Source organism: Spermophilus citellus, assembly GCF_964194105.1.
Source record: "Spermophilus citellus genome assembly, chromosome: 1".
Lineage (NCBI taxonomy): Eukaryota > Metazoa > Chordata > Mammalia > Rodentia > Sciuridae > Spermophilus > Spermophilus citellus.
Genome location: NC_138182.1, coordinates 235,915,748 through 235,932,311, shown reverse-complemented (window position 1 = coordinate 235,932,311; position 16,564 = coordinate 235,915,748). Strand labels below are relative to the sequence as shown.

At 38.2% G+C, this 16,564-nt stretch overlaps 1 pseudogene across 1 annotated transcript; it reads right to left on the bottom strand.

The window, feature by feature from the left end:
* Window positions 1-228: 228 nt before the first annotated feature.
* On the bottom strand, window positions 229-1,602 carry LOC308653425 (thioredoxin-like protein 1; annotated as a pseudogene). The gene is made up of 2 exons (XR_014024378.1): window positions 616-1,602; window positions 229-482 (listed from the first exon to the last, which is right to left on the bottom strand). The product of XR_014024378.1 is annotated as a thioredoxin-like protein 1 (transcript).
* Between the last annotated feature and the right edge of the window lie 14,962 nt (window positions 1,603-16,564).

Genomic DNA, 16,564 nt, shown 5'->3' with positions numbered 1-16,564 from the left:
TAAAGAAAACAGGAGTCAATACTCATTTGAACATGGTTAGCTATTCCAAGTCCATTCTCAAAACTGAGTGCTCTATGTGCATGTGTATACCTGTACTCCTTGATTCCCTACGACAGTTTTGATCCTCTAAAAAGAGAAATTAGGCTTCAGTCAATATGCTACCAGACATTTAAGTCTCTTCTAAAATCAGAAGCTGGCTAATTTTAAAATAAAAGGAAAGAAGAAATACTTAGGTAGACTGACAAAATTTAAGCTTGTCAAAAGTAGTGACTTTTATTTACAATTGCATGTATCAAGATTACAGCAGAAAGACTAGTGATACCATCTGAACAAAAGCAATGATTTATTGGTAATGGCAATGAATGAAACATTGACAGTCTCTGGAGAGAATCAAGCAATTATCCAGGAGCTGCAAATCTGATTGCAATAGGTCTTCCAGTATCTTTTGTACCTTAGTGGCTTTCTCCTTTTTTGCCCACTACCTGGTATTAATTTTTATTCTTGAATTTCTGCGCAGGCAGTGTACTTTCACTGTGGAAGCAAACTGTGACACCCCTTCCCCAGGCCACAAGGAATTAAAAATGAAACACATGCAGGCTATTTCTGGTTTCCCACCTCCTTTGAAGTCATTCATATTTGTTGCCTGGACTGGAGTACCAATAAAAGTAAAATACGAAATTCTTGTTATTTCTTCTTCACCCTGAATAGACTGAACAAGTATAGTTACACTGTTAACATTCTGAAACTTAACATAAAGAAGTGGTAATGCCATCTTCTTTGATATCATCCTCTGTCAGTTCCAGAGCTTGAGTTGGTTCACTTCTTTCTGTCTCTTCAAAATTCATAGATCGGGGTAGGTTGATAAAAATTTTTACATATTTAGGACACTGACCATTATCTGGCCCTTGAAATTTCATGGAATAAAGCTTAACAGGTTGATTGAATGCCATAGTAATAAGTAGCTGTTCATCACAGTCAGATTCCAAGAAGGTCATGTCTTTTCGTAAACAGTTGTCAAAACCATGTTCACCGCTTTCATTGAGACATTCACAACCAGCCTTGTTAATAAAAGGCATTAAATCCATATAGCCTTTTGGAATATCTGTGTCCTCATTACTTCCAGGGTCATTTTCTAAGTGTTGCTTGATTTTTTTCTTCTAATCCAACAGCATCTGCTCCTTGATATTGATCATTTCTCACTTTGTTTCGAAAAAACAAAAACGTAGGTGTTGCTGATATATTGTTTGTGGCAGCAGTTTCCCTGACACTGATGTACATCTACTTCCAAGAAAACAGCCTGTGGATATTTATCACTCATAGAACTGAAAGCTGGGGCAATCCTCAAACACGGTCCACACCCTCTCATGGTGAACTTGACCACGACGAGTCTGGAGCCCGCGCGGCCCAGCTCTGGCTGGAAATCAGGGTCACTCCCAACAGGCTTCACTCCCACCATCCTCACAGAGAGCTTGGCAGGGCAGCCGAGACGCCTCCGGCTTCAAAACTGAATGAGAAGACAACCCGGGAGAGGAAGGAGAGAGGCTCAGGAAGGCTGAGGCCTGGACAGTGGAGCTGACGACAGCGGAGTGTCCTCCCGGGGATCTCAGTCAAGCGCTCCACTTTTTGAATCTAATCTTTAACTTTGTCTTATTTCTTACTGACTATTTGAGACTTTTTATTTCCCCAGGTGGCTCATGCGTCCTGAGCAGGAACCTGTTTTGTCAGGGTACTGGTCACCCCATCACACCCACCCTAACCATGTAATTTAGTACTGAGAATTGGGTGCCCCCATTGTCTTGCTTTACTTTTTATTTTTCCATAGCATTTATTATTTTCTAACATACTACACAGTTTATCTATCATGTTTAGCATCTGTGTCTTCCTGCTAGAATATAAGCTCCATAAGGAAAGTGATTTCTGTCTTTATGCACCCATAGACCTTGAGCCCCTGAAATACTGCCTGGCACATTGTAGGAGCTTAATAAAATGTGTAGAATTAAAACTGCATTCATGCAATGCTACTTGGCAAATATATATTTAGTACCTTCTATGTGCCAGGCTGCCGGCTGGAGGTTTGATATTCAGATGTGAATAAGGTAGACCTGTCCTCACATTCATGGAATTCAGACTATCAGGGATCAGACTCAGCAAGTGATTGCACTGTGATGACAGTTATTGGGAAACACATATAAGCCTCCCAAGTGAGAGGATTTAAGTTCACACCTAAATAAAATATGAGCAGGAGTGGGGAGGGCAAGGAAAGAGTTCTAGACAGAGGGAACAGGTAGGGATGGCATCAGTGAAGCATGAACAGAAGGAATAATTCATTTATGGCTGAGAATGGAAGGAAGGCAGCACGGATGAGATCATATTTGAAAAGCAAATTGAATTAGCCAGGGAATGTGGTAGGGATTGATAAGAGGGTGGAGGTGAGAGTGTGCAGGTGAAGGGACCAGTTCGAGCTTAAAATTAAGAAGTAGGAAAATGTGTTCATATGAATTGGTTTGCCTCAAGCATAGGGTCCAGTTTCTACAGGGAGCAGTGAGAGAGAAAGATAGGTCAGATCAGAAAGCAGCGAGGAAGTCCTGAAAGTTTCTGTGCAAGATTGTAACATGATCAACACCACTTTAGGGCAAGGTCTCATTTAGTTTCAGGTTGTAGACACTAGAAGCAGATGGAAGCACTGCAGTGGAGGGTCTGTAGCTGATTCTCACGTTCTACCCTGTAGGCCCCAAACAAGGACCTTGTTTCCATCAAGGGATGAAAGACAACATCATCATCATCATCATTTACAGGAGCCAAGTGAACACAGGGATCCCAGTTTACATCTCTTCTGTGAGAAACATAACTGCCAGATGGACTGGAAGATTCTCCAGTTAATAAACTGAAAACTTCATTTTTGATGCCTCCAGAAATAACCAGCTCTGCACAACTTGACACTTCTAGGCACTTTCTCTGGGTTTGTTCATCCATCCTAAGATTCCTGAGCAGAGGTTTCCCTGCAGCCTTGGGGCCATCCTGCTTTAACCTCCTGTTTCCTGTCTCTGCTCTTTCCCTTTGAAGTGCTCATATAACTTTTTTAAATGGTGAGACCATCTTCACTTTCAAGTTCTTGGGGCAAGAGGGTATCTCATAAGATATTAGATGTACCCAAGGGAAACACCAGAGATGGAAAGGCCAGTCAGGAATTCACACAAGTCTACACCCTAGATTGTAACTAGGATGAAGGCAGCAGGGCAGGAAGGGGGTAGGAGGGAAGGAGAGGAGCAGGAAAAGAAATGGAAGATTTATTGTATTTGGTCTCTTCACACAAAAGTTTTAAAAATTTGTAGAGAAGTAATTTTAAGTCATTGGATAGAAGAGACTCACAGAACATCATAACTTAGGAAATTATGTGGAAATTGATCTCTGTGACATTGATTCACTGACAATCTAACCACTGTTTTTAATTTACCATTTGTAATTTTTATTCCTAAGCAACTTTGAATTTATCACCTTTTCTCTGTCCCTGAATTATATATTATATAGCAATTAGGCTATTAGGGCAGAGGATGCAATAGAAGGCTCAAACTTTCAATAAATGAATTTTGGAAACGCTACTAAGCACTTGGATAATGCAGGTGTAGACCACACATACATGTATACATGCAAGATGTATCTGAATAACCACCATGGTATAGTCAAAAAGATGTCTGATTCAATGGTATTAAAATTTTTTCAGATCTTGGCTTTTCTTTGCATGGACAGGCAAGGAGTTAAAAAGCAAATAGACAAAACAAAAATGTTTTAAAATAACCACTAAAATGAGTATATCTTACACATTGGTCTGTTTCTTTTTCAGACACAGAGATAGAATTGAATTTTATCAGGGTTCCTAGAGATAGAGACAACATGTTGTTTACCAAATCCCTTTCATATCTTTTTTTTCTTTGTGTGCAGGAATTTTGCACAATTACATAACTTTTGATACAGCTGCCCACTGAGTTCATAATAGCACACATAATACTTCGTTTTAAAAGTTTCCTCTTTTACTATTTAGATTCAATGACAACAAGTAAACCAAATTGAAAAGTTTTTAAGAGAGGTGAAATATGAATATCTAAAATTTTAGAAAACCAAACATTTGCTAAGTGTTAAATACAATAGCTTTAAATATGGATTTTTTAAAAAAAAGTGTACACATACACGCACACACACACACACATACACAATGTCCTATTGGTTCTATTTCTCCCGAGAACCCTAATACAGATTTTGATACTGAAAAAGTGAGGTGCAACTGTAACAAAGAACTAAAAATGTGCAAGTGCTTTTCACTGGAAGAGTTTTGAAATGCACATTAGAAAAAGCTTAAACTGCTTTAATGAGACTGTGGTGGAAATATGGATGATAAAGGAGGTTCTACCGCGAAGCTAAAATAGACCTGCAGAGAGAGCTTCTGTCATCTAAGAGGTGAGTATATGTCATCATAAATAGAATGGTGTTAGAAATATGAATGTTAAAGTATTTCTGGTGAGGTTTTAGACAGAAATGAATAATATTATTGAAGATTGGAGGAAATGTTATAAAGTGGCAAAGAACTTAGCAAAATTCTGTCCTAGTGTATATTTTAAGTGACTAAACTTGGACAATTAACTGAATGTTGAATAATTAAGCAGAATGTTGAAGGTGATTCCTGGCTTCTCCATGCTATTTATAGTAAAATGTAAGAAGAGAGAAATTGAAGAAATAATTATTAAAAGCAGAGGAGCCAGAACCAGATAATTTAGAAAATCCTCAGCCTTTCCATATTACAAAAAGTGAAAGAGAGTTCTGGAGAGAACACAGGGTGTGGGTGGATCGTGCTTGCTAAAGAGAATACAGGGGACAACTCAGGGGTTGGGTCATCTGTGTCAGCAGAACTGCTGCCAGTCTGGACTTCAGGGGACTGAGATGGGACAAAGGAAGACTTTGGACACGTTGAATTCTTCAGGATGGGCTAATACAGCTGTCTACCTATGAACTGATTCTGTAAGAAAAGCAAACAGTGATTCCAAAGGTGACTTAGAGGTCAGCAGTAAGCCCACTGCCACCATGGCTGAGAGGACACAAATGATAGATAGGTGGGGATGGGAGATAAACTGTCTCCTGGTTTCAGTAGGCAGGACTGCCACCCTGGACTGACATCCCAGTGGACCCAGAAGTCAGGGTCACCACACTGGTAAGACTCAAAAAGCAAGAAAGGATTATTCTTGAGCCATAATCAAACAGAATTTCCCTTGCTAGGTTTTGGATTTGCTTGAAACCCACAACTGCTTTCTTCTTTTTAGTTTCTGTCTTTTGGAAAGGGAGTGTCTCTGCTGTGCCTGTCCTATGGCTGTATTTTGGAAGCAGATAACTAGTCTGATTGTGTTAGTCAGCTGTTCATTGCTGTGACCAAGATAACCTGATTAGGACAAGTTGGAAGAGGAAATGTTGAATTTGGGCTCACAATTTCAGAGGTTCAGTTCATGGTCTGCTGGATCAGAGGCAGAAATATCATGGTGGAAGAGAATGGCAGAGGAAAGATTCCCAGCTCATTGTAGCCAGGAAACAGGGAGGGGAGGGGAGGGAGGGAGGGAGGGAGAGAGAGAGAGAGAGAGAGAGAGAGAGAGAGACTCCCAGTGGCAATCCCCCAGGGACCCACATCCTCCAGTCATGCCCTATCCCTGTTAGAGTTACCAGTAGTCCATTTAAACTATTAATTCATCAAATGGATTAATCTACTGATGAGGTTACAGCTCTAATAATCTTATCACTTCATCTCTGAACATCCCTGCATTGCCTAAAACATGAGCTTTTGAGGGCCCCTCAGATCCAAATCAACACTGGTTTTAGATTCACAACTGTAGAGAAATTTGGCTTCAGGATGAGTAATATTTCATCTCACCTGTGCATGATCTAAATGATATTTGGATAAGATATAGGACTTAGCTAGTGCTAAAATGGGGCTTTGGGAATGGAGTTACTGCAAAAAGGACATTTATTTTAGAGAGTGCTATAGGTCTAATTGTATCTCACCTATTGAATTCCTAATGCCTGGTATCTCATAGGTTGAATTCCTAATACCCAGTATCTCAAATGTGACTGTATTTGGAAATAGGGTATTTAAAGAGGGAATTAAGATAAATTAGGTCATCAATCAATCAATCCAACATGACTGATATCCTTATAAGAAGAGGAGAATAGAACACAAATAGGTGCACACAGATAAAAGATCACAAGAAAGCAAAGGGAGAATACCAGAAGATGGCTTTCTATAAGCCAAGGAGAGCAGCCTCAGAATGAAACCAATCCAGCTGACACGTTTGTCTTTGACTTCTAGCCTCCAAAACTGTGGGAAAATGAGTTTGAGTTGTTTAAGTACTTCTTGTCGTGGTAGCCTTAGTACACTAATACAACCACTCACCCAGTCACATAGAAATGACCAGGTGCTAGTATCCATTGTCCTCAGTCATTGGACAGGGGCTGTGGAAAGAAAGTGACTTCAAAGCTGCAGTGGATCAGGAAGACCCTGCTGCTAAAGGCTGGTCATTCCTTCCTATAGCTGAATGTTCTTCTCACAGCGGAAAGGCAAGTCCTTTCTTAAAGGATGAATCGAATCGAGCAGGGCACCTCCAAGCTGCTCAATAGATGAGGGAACAATAGAGAAGAAAAAAATAAGAAAATATTTTGCCTTCAGCCACAAACATGAGACAACTTTGCTAATGCTCTAATTTATGCTGATTATTTTTGTGATAGATCTGTACTGAGTTGACTTAGTGAAGCTGGAAAACATTTACAGGAATTCCCTTTCCTGTATAGTTTCAGGTTAAAGAGGACTGCCAGAAATGTTTTAGATGAGATTTATAAGAGGGAAATAGGATCGCAACCACATTCTTTTTATACTTATAAGGTCAGAGTAGGGCATGGAGCACCCTGGCAGCTCACACACACATCATGTATTATTTGATGGCCCGTCCTAACAGCAAGGCTGCAACTGGTCTTGTTTTACTTCCAGTCTACTATATCTCTTTCTTCAATAAGCATCTGAGACCTTGAATTAGGTACATGTTTAGATCCTAAGGGTCCTCTGAAAGTCCTTTAGAAAAACAAAACAAGTAGCATAGATGGATAACTGGATGGATAGATAGATAGATAGATAGATAGATAGATAGATAGATAGATAGATAACTGAGATACTTTACCACATAATTATGAAGGCTAAATTCCATGCCCTGGCATCTGCAAGCTGGAGACCCAGGAAAACTCGTGTTATATTTCCAGTCTGAGTCTGAAGTTCAGAAAACCAGGAGAACCAATAATGAAAATTCTATTCTGAGGCAAGAGAAGACCAATATTTCAGTTCAAGATGTCAGACTGAGAACAAAATGTCTCACTCTCCACTTTTGGGCTGTTCAGATCCTCAGTGGATCATGCCCATCCAAATTGAAGAGGATATTCTGCTTTACTGGTCTGCAGATTCAAATGCTACTCTTACCCAAATACAACCTCACAATCACACCTAGAAATAATGTTTAACCAAATATCTGAATAACTCATCACCTATCAAGTTGACACATAAAATGAACCATCAGAGCTGGAGATAAAATAGCTCTATGGTGGAGTGAGTGCTTAGCATATGCAAGACCCTGGGTTGGATCCCATTCATCTCCACTCTAAACCAAGAAAAGGATTAAACATTACAGACACCACCTGTTATGGTTTTTATATGAGGTGTCTCCCAAAGCTCATGTGTGATACAATGCAAGAAGGTTCAGTGGAGAAAGGATTGGGTTATAGAGTCTTAACTGAAGTAGTAGGGTGTGGCTGGAGGAGGTGGGAATTGGGGCACGACTATAGGGTGTATATTCTGTATCTAAAGAGTGGAGACTCTCTCTCTCTCTCTCTCTCTCTCTCTCTCTCTCTCTCTCCTTTCTGATCACTGTGATGTAAGTTGATTCCCTCCACCACACTCTCCTGCCATGACATCCAGCCTCCCCTCAAGTCCTGAAGACTTGAGCCAGCCTTCTATGGACTAAGACCTCTGAAACTGTGAGCCCTCAGATAAACTCTCCTCCTCAACAATTTTTCTGATCAGATCCTTTAAGTCACAACACCGAAAAAGCTGACTAAAGCACCACTGTTTGCTGGCAGAGAATCTTATCATCATAGTTGGAATGTTGGCATCAGTGAGAGACACAAGCAAGTCACAGTCTACTCCCAAGGGTGTCACTCATTCTCTCAGGTTCCAGTTTGCCCCCACTTTCTTTGTGTCTTCTCTTTTGACTGCCTGTCCTGCTGAACTTAGCTGCAGTTTCAGAGACAAGACAACAACTCCCACAAACAGTTCAATCAGCTCCCACAATTATGTAAGGCCGAATCCCTAATCAAATCTCCCTTATTAAATGTATTGTTTACTGGTTCTGCTTTCTGTTCAAGCTCTGACTGATAAATGATTCTTCTTAGGGACAAGACTGACTTGATTTATAGTCAACCTGGAATTTGCCTAGGAATTACTTTGGAAGAAGAGCTACACATCATTAAACTGAGGATTAAAAACTCATGGCACATGTTCTGCCATCCCTACTCCTTCATCTGGGGTGGCATTGCTTCTCAATGGTAAGATTCTTTCCTATCTGACTGGATACACCTCAGAATTTTTTCATTAAAACAGTGCTTAAATTTGATTATGTTCAGCATCTTAATTGAAACCTATTTTTTTTCTTTTTATTTATTTATTTATTTATTTTTTATTGGTTGTTCACAACATTACAAAGCTCTTGACGTATCATATTTCATACATTAGATTGAAGTGGGTTATGAACTCCCAATTTTACCCCAAATGCAGATTGCAGAATCACGTCGGTTACACATCCACAATTTTACATAATGCCCTATTAGTAATTGTTGTATTCTGCTACCTTTCCTATCCCCTACTATCCCCCCTCCCCTTCCCTCACATCTTCTCTCTCTACCCCATCTACTGTAATTAATTTCTCTCCTTATTTATTTTCCCATTCCCCTCACAACCTCTTATATGTAATTTTGTATAGCAATGAGGGTCTCCCTTCATTTCCATGCAATTTCCCTTTTCTCTCCCTTTCCCTCCCATCTCATGTCTCTGTTTAAAGTTAATCTTTTCTTCCTGCTCTTCCTCCCTACTCTGTTCATAGTTGCTCTCAATATATCAAAGAAGACATTTGGTATTTGTTTTTTAGGGATTGGCTAGCTTCACTAAGCATAATCTCCTCTAGTGCCATCCATTTCCCTGCAAATTCCATGATTTTGTCATTTTTTTGGTACTGCGTAATATTCCATGGTGTATAAATGCCACATTTTTTTGTATCCATTCATCTATTGAAGGGCATCTGGGTTGGTTCCACAGTCTAGCTATTGTGAATTGTGCTGCTATGAACATCGATGTGGCAGTATCCCTGTAGCATGCTCTTTTAAGGTCTTCAGGGAATAGTCCGAGAAGGGCAATAGCAGGGTCAAATGGTGGTTCCATTCCCAGCTTTCCCAGGAATCTCCAAACTGCTTTCCAAATTGGCCACACCAATTTGCAGTCCCACCAACAATGTACAAGTGTACCCTTTTCTCCACATCCTCGCCAGCACTTATTGTTGTTTGACTTCATAGTGGCTGCCAATCTTACTGGAATGAGATGGTATCTTAGGGTGGTTTTGATTTGCATTTCTCTGACTGCTAGAGATGGTGAGCATTTTTTCATGTACTTGTTGATTGATTGTATATCCTCCTCTGAGAAGTGTCTGTTCAGGTCCTTGGCCCATTTGTTGATTGGGTTATTTGTTATATTATTGTCTAATTTTTTTGAGTTCTTTGTATACTCTGGATATTAGGGCTCTATCTGAAGTGTGAGGAGTAAAAATTTGTTCCCATGATGTAGGCTTCCTATTTACCTCTCTTATTGTTTCTCTTGCTGATAAAAAAACTTTTTAGTTTAGGTAAGTCCCATTTGTTGATTCTTGTTATTAACTCTTGTGCTATGGGTGTCCTATTAAGGAATTTGGAGCCCGACCCCACAATATGTACATCGGAGCCAACTTTTTCTTCTATCAGGCGCAGAGTCTCTGATTTGATATCAAGCTCCTTGATCCATTTTGAGTTAACTTTTGTGCATGACGAGAGAAAGGGATTCAGTTTCATTTTGTTGCATATGGATTTCCAGTTTTCCCAACACCATTTGTTGAAGATGCTATCCTTCCTCCATTGCATGCTTTTAGCCCCTTTATCAAATATAAGATAGTTGTAACTTTGTGGATTAGTCTCTGTGTCCTCTATTCTATACCATTGTTCCACCCGCCTGTTTTGGTACCAGTACCATGCTGTTTTTGTCACTATTGCTCTGTAATATAGTTTGAAATCTGGTATTGCTATACCGCCTGATTCACACTTCCTGCTTAGAATTGCTTTTGCTATTCTGGGTCTTTTATTTTTCCATATGAATTTCATGATTTCTTTATCTATTTCTACAAGAAATGCCGTTGGCAAGAAATAATTAAAATCAGAGCGGAAATCAATGAAATTGAAACAAAAGAAACTATTGAAAAAATTAACAAAACTAAAAGTTGGTTCTTCGAAAAAATAAATAAGATCGACAGACCTTTAGCCATGCTAATGAAGAGAAGAAGAGAGTGAACTCAAATTACTAACATTCGGGATGAAAAAGGCAATATCACAACAGATGCTACAGAAATACAGAAGACAATTAGAAATTATTTTGAAAACCTATATTCCAATAAAATAGAAGATAGTGAAGACATCGATAAATTTCTTAAGTCATATGATTTGCCCAGACTGAGTCAGGAGGATACACACAATTTGAACAGACCAATATCAATGGATGAAATTGAAGAAGCAATCAAAAGACTACCAACCAAGAAAAGCCCAGGACCGGATGGGTATACAGTGGAGTTTTACAAAACCTTTAAAGAAGAATTAATACCAATACTTTTCAAGTTATTTCAGGAAATAGAAAAAGAGGGAGCTCTTCCAAATTCATTCTATGAGGCCAACATCACCCTGATTCCGAAACCAGACAAAGACACCTCATATCTCTAATGAAACTAGATGCAAAAATCCTCAATAAAATTCTGGCGAATCGAATACAAAAACACATCAAAAAAATTGTGCACCATGATCAAGTAGGATTCATCCCTGGGATGCAAGGATGGTTCAACATACGGAAATCAATAAATGTGATTCACCACATCAATAGGCTTAAAGATAAGAACCATATGATCATCTCGATTGATGCAGAGAAAGCATTTGACAAAGTACAGCATCCCTTTATGTTCAAAACATTAGAAAAATTAGGGATAACAGGAACTTACCTTGACATTGTAAAAGCTACCTATGCTAAGCCTCAGGCTAGCATCATTCTGAATGGACAGAAGTTGAAGGCATTCCCTCTAAAATCTGGAACAAGACAGGGATGCCCTCTCTCACCACTTCTATTTAATTTAGTCCTTGAAATACTAGCCAGAGCAATTAGACAAACAAAAGAAATTAAAGGCATAAAAATAGAAAAAGAAGAACTTAAATTATCACTATTTGCAGACGACATGATTCTATACCTAGAAGACCCAAAAGGGTCTACAAAGAAACTACTAGAACTAATAAATAAATTCAGCAAAATGGCAGGATATAAAATCAACACGCATAAATCAAAGGCATTTCTGTATATCAGCGACAAAACTTCTGAAACGGAAATGAGGAAAAACACTCCATTCACAATATCCTCAAAAAAAAAAAAATACTTGGGAATCAACCTAACAAAAGAGGTGAAAGATTTATACAATGAAAACTACAGAACCCTAAAGAGAGAAGTAGAAGAAGATCTTAGAAGATGGAAAAATATACCCTGTTCATGGATAGGTAGAACTAACATTATCAAAATGGCAATATTACCAAAAGTTCTCTATAGGTTTAATGAAACCTATTTTTTTAGGGACTAGCACAATTAAATTTTAAATTTCATTTAAAAAAGCTTCAGATATCTTTATGGAAATCACCATCACATGTTTCTTTCACAATAATGAATTTTTAATACATAATCAGAGCAAGCTATAAGGTGAAAGAGAGAAGATCATATTTTTATCCTGGCATTGTAGTGGATTGAACAGTGGTCTGCAAAAGATATGTTTACATCCTAATTCCCAGAACCTGTGAAAGTTACCCCATTTGTTTTTTAAAAAGTAATATAATTACTTTTCAAATGTAATTAATTTGAGGATCTGGAGGTTAGGGGATCATCCTGAATTATTCAGATAGGTACTAAATCCAGGGACAAGTGTCCTTATAAAAGAAGGGCAGATGGACACTTGAGACAGAAGGAAAAGGAAAAGAGAAAAGAGGAGCAGTGCCGCAGTCTGGCTGAGCACAAAATCACGAGCCACTCAAGCAGGAACAAACTTTATTTTTGAAACTGCCGCCAATGCTCCGTCCGGGCCCAGGAAGATTGCTGATCCACCCACGCGGTGTTCTCCCGGAGTTCTCCCTGGAACCTCGGAGCAAGTTCCTCCCCTGGAATTCCCTCCTACTACACTTCCCCAACCAATGGGAACTCTCCAGGAGTCCCGTAGCAGGCCGAGGTGAACAGCAGGAGTCCAAAACCCATATGAATGTAAATCTTAACATAATCATATCATCTCAATGGCTAGCTGGCATCACCTTTCAACCAAAAGTGCCATGCATCATATTACTTGGCTGTGGCTCTTAGCAGAGCAGGCAATGAGACCACAGTGGCAGAAATTGTAGTGATGTCGCCAGAGTCAAGGAATGCCTGCTGTTTTAATTGAGCCTAGTCACCCCTTTAGGAAGGAAAGATTCCCACTCCAGTGTTTTAGGGAAGATGAGATCACAGCAGTTTATTTGTCACCAGTCACTGTGGAGAGCAGACTTTGTAGTATCAAGAGGATGGAGCTAACCATGGTTTCTGCAGGAGGATGTAATAGTCTTTCATGACTAATTCTATGGCTGGCATGAACTGAAACTCGCTACCTGGGGTTAAATAGGAACTGTTCCTGGTCCCTTTCATAGGGTGGGCTTTATCTCCAAAGAATCTTATCTGAGGGAGGAGAACATGCAGTTAGGCCATTCAAGACTCTTCTGTCTGTCTCTGTTGATGTCCAGACAGCATGTAAAATCAAGCCTCAGATGGTATGACACTATACCTATAGCCACCACAACCTGCAGAGGCAAAGAATAGATTCTCCCCTAGACCCTCCAGAGGGGTGTGGGTTTGCTGACACTTTGAACTCATACTTTGGGCCTTCCAAACTCCCATGAGACAATAACATTCTGCTGTGTTATGCCACTCCATTTTTATATTTGTTACAGCAGCCTCGGGAAACTAATAAGGCTTTCTACCATTTCCCCAGAACTGAAAGAACAATGTTCTGGTTTGGATGTGAGGTGTTCTCCAAAAGCTCATGTGTGAGACAATGTAAGAAGATTTAGAGAAATAATCAGATTATGAGAGCCTTAATCCAACCAGTGAATTAATCCCTGATGGGATTAACTGAGTGATGGAAGATGGCAGGTAGGGTGTGGCTAGAGCAGGTGGGTCATTGGGGGCATGCCTTTGGGGTATGTATTTTGTATCTGGTGAGTGAAGTCTCTCTCTCTCTCTCTTTCCCTCTCCCTCTTCTGATCATTATGTGAGCTGCTTCCCTCCACCATACTCTTCCACATGTTGTATAGCCTCAAGCCCTGAGGAATGGAGTCAGCTGCCTATAGACTGATATTTCTGAAACTATGAGCCCCCACAAAAAAAAAAAAAAACTTTTCCTCCTGTACAATTGTTCTGGTCAGGTCTTTTAGTAACAGCAGCAAAAAAGCTGACTAAAACAAACAATGAGTACTTTTGGTTGGGAAACCTGATCTGACTTACATCAAGATGACAAGCTTAAGGTATTAGGGAAGGAGAAAGAACCATCATCTCTTAAAGAGCAAAAGTAAGAAAAGTAAAAGTTATCCCCCTGCCTATTCTTAAAATTATAAGATTAACTATTTCTATTTTGACTATTTATAATTAGTCTTTAACAATAAAATAATCCTCAATGTACAACATATGCATTGAGGCTAGGATTTAATGTGAAATTCTATGCTTTTGGCCTTTAAGATAAAAATGCCTATTATTTTAGCATCCTTTAACCATTTATAATATTTTGTTTCTTCTATTTTCCTAATTAATGTCTTTGAGGATTTAAATATTTTCCTGATTATTTATTTTCCAATTTTATTTGTAGGAGGAGATAGAAAACTTTTGAAAACTTCATTAGAACCTTATATTTAAAAGAGATTAAATTTATACCATATTTGGCAGCCTGAAATTTTTATTATATTGCATCCAAGATTTCATAACTCATTACATGTCTATGTGCATATTTTCTTATTGCAATGTATTTTCTATTTATTTAAAGGTTCAGTTTATTAAATCAAGGATTAAAATGTGGTGGTGTCTTCTATTTACAGTGTGTACTTATGCTACCAACACCACACATTATATGAGTTGCCTTTGATATTTTTCTACTTGTTGGACTTTCTGTTCTGATTTTTAATTTCTTGAAGAATGATTCTTATGAGAATAACTTGTGTATAAAATGGAATTTTAATAAATGATGTTTTAATTACTCTATATGTCATGTTATTTCTCAGATTTTCATGCCTTTTTATACATCAATTATGAAATAGTTTCAAACTTAAAATTTTCCAGTATTTATATTAGTTTATTTGTTGCTCTCAAGTTGACTGCTTGACTATTTGTTGCCTTTTTGCTATCTTTTTTCATCTGCAATATGAAAGAAAAATTATTTATTTTTGTCAATTTTTTACTTGGTGCATTAAAATTATACATAATAGTGGATTTATTATGCCATATTCATACATGCACACAATTTGATCAGTCTCATTCCCAACTACCTTCCCTTTCCTTCTTTTTTAGCCTCCCTTGACACATTTGTTCTACTCTACTGATCTCTCTTCTACTTGTTATTGTTATTATTATTAGGGAATTATAACAATATATGTAAGCAGGATTCATTGTGGTATATTCATTCATTAACATAGCATAACCTGGTAGATTTTATTCCCCAGTACATTCTCCATGCTCTCCCCTCTCTCTCCCTCTAAATCCCCTTCTACTCTATTGTATTTTCTATTTTCCTGTTCTTTTTAAAAATTCCTCTTTTTTTCTTTCTCTCTCTAGTTTTCACATGAAAAAAAATTTTATCCTTGATTTTCTGAGTCTGAGTTATTTCATTTAGCATATTGTTCTCCAATTCTACTTATTTTACCAGAAAATTATAAGATTTAATTCTTCTATATGGCTGGCTAATCCTCCATTGTGAATATATACCACATTTTCATAATTCGTTCATCTCTTGATGGGCATCTAAGCTACTTTTCATAACTTTGCTATTGTTAATTGCACAGCTATAAACATTTTTATGCATATATCACTATGATATACTGATTTTAATTCTTTTGGATAAATACCAAGAAGTATGTGTTAGTCAGATTTTTATCACTGTGACCAAAAAGACCTGACAAGAACAACATAGAGGATGAAAAGCTTATTTTGCCTCACAATTTGATAAGTTCATTCCAGGATCAGCTGAGCTCAGGTCCCAAGATGAGGCAGAACATTGTGATAGAAGGATATGGTAGACAACTGCTCAGTTCACAAGAGACAGGAAGAAGAGAGAAAGAATTCCACCCTCCAAGGACAAAACATAAGCTCCAAAGACATTCCCTGTGATCTACTCCCTCCAGTCACATCCTACCTGCCTATAGTCATCACCCAGTATAGTTGTCCTTTCAAATTATTAATCCATCAAATGGATTATTCCATTGATTATGTTACAACTCGCAATATAATCATATCACATCTGAACATGTCTGAATTGTCTCACATATGAGCTTTTGGGGGACACCTCATATTCAAATTATGACAATAGACTATCTGGGTCATATGATGATTCCAGTCCGAGTCTTCTGAGGAATCCCCACACTGCTTTCCAAAGTGGTTGTACTAATTTATAATCCCTCCAAAAGTGTAAAAGTTTTACTCTTTTTCCATATCCTCTCCAGCATTTGTTGTTATTTGCATTCTTGATGACTGCCATTCTAATTGAAGTGAGATGAAATCTAAGTGTAGCTTTGATTTGTGTTTCTCTGTTGCTAAGGATGTTGAACATTTTTTCATATTTTTGTTAGCCATATGTATTTCTTCTTCTGAGAAATATCTGTTTTTATCATTTGCCCATTTATCAACTGGGTTATTTATTTTGAGGGTGTTAAGTTTTTTTTTAGTTCTTGTACATTCTGGGCATTAATCCCCTGTCAGAAAAAGTAGTTAGCAAAGATTTTCTCCCATTCTGTGAACTCTCTATTTATGCTCTTAACTGTTTTCTTTGATGAACAAAAAGCTTTTTAATTTGATGCCATCCCAATTGCTGATTCTTCATTTTATTTTTTGAGCTTTGGAATTCTTATGAAGGAAGTCATTTTCTATGCCAATATAGTGGATTATTGAGCC